Below are 3,804 nucleotides of genomic sequence, written 5' to 3' on the forward strand. Positions count from 1 at the left end.
CCTCCCCACCTCTCCCCCACACTCTCCACCCCTCCCCACTCACCTTCCCACTGTCCTCCGCCCGTCCCCCTCCTCCCTTCATCCTCCTGCAGCTCTTCCTGTCACTTTTCTCTGTTTTCTCTCAGCCTCGAGGAACTCCTGACCACACAGTGTGACAGATTCAGTGCAGAAGAGGTGAGCGCCCCCAGATGCTGCCAATGACTTGTATTGACATCACGTCGGACCCCCACTCACCGTTTCCTTCTCTCCCTCAGATTAAGAACATGTGGACCGCGTTTCCCCCTGATGTTGCCGGCAATGTAGACTACAAGAACATCTGCTACGTCATCACCCACGGAGAGGACAAAGACCAGGAGTAAATGGAGCCACGTCGAGCCCCCATGGGGGAGCCCCCTCACACCAAGCGCAGAACCCCAACTTGCTGTATATTGCGTCTTATTTTGTAAACCCGACTCATCAAAGACACAACTGTAATTTATTTCTTTTGGTGGTCTGGAAGGGGCCCCAATTTGTTGCCTCATTTCCTTCTGCTGGAACCCCCCACTCTTTGTCCCCTAATATTTCAATGTCTTAAAGTTGGAACTCTGGAATCCTCAGGGGAAGAAAACTCAATAAAATCTCGTTTTTATTCTACTTGTTCAGTGATTTTCATTGTCAAAAATGTGACACAAAAGAATAAATGTCCGAGCGTCCAATCAACTCAAGCCAAACCTCATTCTAACTGCTCCCCATAACATGAACCTCATTCTAACTGCTCCCCATAACATGAACCTCATTCTAACTGCTCCCCATAACATGAACCTCATTCTAACTGCTCCCCATAACATGAACCTCATTCTAACTGCTCCCCATAACATGAACCTCATTCTAACTGCTCCCCATAACATGAACCTCATTCTAACTGCTCCCCATAACATGAACCTCATTCTAACTGCTCCCCATAACATGAACCTCATTCTAACTGCTCCCCATTACATGAACCTCATTCTAACTGCTCCCCATAACATGAACCTCATTCTAACTGCTCCCCATAACATGAACCTCATTCTAACTGCTCCCCATTACATGAACCTCATTCTAACTGCTCCCCATTACATGAACCTCATTCTAACTGCTCCCCATAACATGAACCTCATTCTAACTGCTCCCCATTACATGAACCTCATTCTAACTGCTCCCCATTACATGAACCTCATTCTAACGCTACTGCTCCCCATAACATGAACCTCATTATAACTGCTCCCCATAACATGAACCTCATTATAACTGCTCCCCATAACATGAACCTCATTATAACTGCTCCCCATAACATGAACTTCATAACTGCTCCAAAAAAACATGAACCTCATTATAACTCTACTGCTCCCCATAACATGAACCTCATTATAACTCCATGGTGCCCTCATAACCTGAACCTCCTTATTATAACTCTACTGCTCCCCATAACCGCACCAACCGAACCCTCCTGAATGTAACTAGAGCCCCCTCTGATTTAATCCTTCTTGACATAACTCCAGCCATCCATAACCTCAACCTCCTCCTTATAACTATACAGTTACCCATAACCCCATAACATGAACCTCATTATCACTCCAGGGTGCCCTCATAACATGAACCTTATAACTCCATCGCTCCCCGTTACACATCAGCCCGAATCTCCTCAATATGACTCAATAGACCCCCATTACCTCAAATCCATGGACCTCCTCATTAGAACGCTACCGATAATCCCTTTAGACCCAGAATTCCTAATTAAAACTCATTATAATTCAACAGGTTCCTACCCCCAACTTGAAACTTCTCAATGTAGCTCTACAGCTCCCCCTAACATGAACCTCCTTCTAACTCCACTGCTCCCCATAACATGAACCTCCTTCTAACTCCACTGCTCCCCATAACATGAACCTCCTAACTCCACTGCTCCCCATAACATGAACCTCCTTCTAACTCTACAGCTTTTTCCCATAATGCTTAACAGCCCAAACCGTCAGCTCTATATGTCCCCTCAGAGCCCCTATATTATCAGTACACCAATGAAGCCCCTAAGGGTCTGTTCACACGACAGCGCAAAATACGTCTGAAATTACAGTGCTGATATCGGGCAAAAACAGCTCCTGAATTTCAGACGTTTTGCTTGTACTCGCGTTTTTCGCGGCGTCTTTTACGGATGTAATTGGAGCTGGTTTCAATGGAGTCAATGAAAAACGGCTCCAAAAATGTCCCAAGAAGTGTCCCGCGTGCAACGTATAGAAGCGTCCCGCATGTAATGTATATAAGTGTCCCGCATATAATGTATATAAGTGTCCCGCATGTAATGTATATAAGTGTCCCGCATATAATGTATATAAGTGTCCCGCATATAATGTATATAAGTGTCCCGCATATAATGTATATAAGTGTCCCGCGTGTAATGTATATAAGTGTCCCGCATATAATGTATATAAGTGTCCCGCATGTAATGTATATAAGTGTCCCGCATATAATGTATATAAGTGTCCCGCATATAATGTATATAAGTGTCCCGCATATAATGTATATAAGCGTCCCGCATATAATGTATATAAGTGTCCCGCATATAATGTATATAAGTGTCCCGCATATAATGTATATAAGTGTCCCGCATATAATGTATATAAGTGTCCCGCATATAATGTATATAAGCGTCCCGCATATAATGTATATAAGTGTCCCGCATATAATGTATAGAAGTGCCCCGCATATAATGTATATAAGCGTCCCGCATATAATGTATATAAGTGTCCCGCATATAATGTATATAAGTGTCCCGCATGTAATGTATAGAAGCGTCCCGCATATAATGTATAGAAGTGCCCCGCATATAATGTATATAAGCGTCCCGCATATAATGTATATAAGTGTCCCGCATATAATGTATATAAGTGTCCCGCATATAATGTATATAAGTGTCCCGCATATAATGTATATAAGTGTCCCGCATATAATGTATATAAGTGTCCCGCATATAATGTATATAAGTGTCCCGCATGTAATGTATATAAGTGTCCCGCATGTAATGTATATAAGCGTCCCGCATGTAATGTATATAAGCGTCCCGCATATAATGTATATAAGTGTCCCGCATATAATGTATATAAGTGTCCCGCATATAATGTATATAAGTGTCCCGCATATAATGTATATAAGTGTCCCGCATATACTGTATATAAGTGTCCCGCATATAATGCATATAAGTGTCCCGCATATAATGTATATAAGTGTCCCGCATATAATGTATATAAGTGTCCCGCATATAATGTATATAAGTGTCCCGCATGTAATGTATATAAGTGTCCCGCATATAATGTATATAAGTGTCCCGCATATAATGTATATAAGTGTCCCGCATATAATGTATATAAGTGTCCCGCATATAATGTATATAAGTGTCCCGCATATAATGTATAGAAGTGTCCCGCATGTAATGTATATAAGTGTCCTGCATATAATGTATATAAGTGTCCCGCATGTAATGTATATAAGTGTCCCGCATGTAATGTATATAAGTGTCCCGCATGTAATGTATATAAGTGTCCCGCATGTAATGTATATAAGTGTCCCGCATATAATGTATATAAGTGTCCCGCATATAATGTATATAAGTGTCCCGCATATAATGTATATAAGTGTCCCGCATATAATGTATATAAGTGTCCCGCATATAATGTATATAAGTGTCCCGCATGTAATGTATAGAAGTGTCCCGCATGTAATGTATATAAGTGTCCCGCATGTAATGTATATAAGTGTCCCGCATATAATGTATATAAGTGTCCCGCATATAAT

At 41.7% G+C, this 3,804-nt stretch overlaps 2 long non-coding RNA genes across 2 annotated transcripts; one reads left to right on the forward strand and one right to left on the reverse strand.

Annotated features, from left to right (window-relative positions):
• The first annotated feature begins 92 nt into the window (after positions 1 to 92).
• Positions 93 to 633, forward strand: LOC142721908 (uncharacterized). The gene is made up of 2 exons (XR_012874250.1): positions 93 to 174; positions 255 to 633. It is a non-coding gene; the product is annotated as an uncharacterized LOC142721908 (long non-coding RNA).
• Positions 609 to 2,925, reverse strand: LOC142721907 (uncharacterized). Its single transcript, XR_012874249.1, has 2 exons — positions 1,871 to 2,925; positions 609 to 1,835 (listed from the first exon to the last, which is right to left on the reverse strand). It is a non-coding gene; the product is annotated as an uncharacterized LOC142721907 (long non-coding RNA).
• Positions 2,926 to 3,804: the final 879 nt, after the last annotated feature.

This window comes from Rhinoderma darwinii, unplaced genomic scaffold, assembly GCF_050947455.1.
Source record: "Rhinoderma darwinii isolate aRhiDar2 unplaced genomic scaffold, aRhiDar2.hap1 Scaffold_525, whole genome shotgun sequence".
Taxonomy (NCBI): domain Eukaryota; kingdom Metazoa; phylum Chordata; class Amphibia; order Anura; family Rhinodermatidae; genus Rhinoderma; species Rhinoderma darwinii.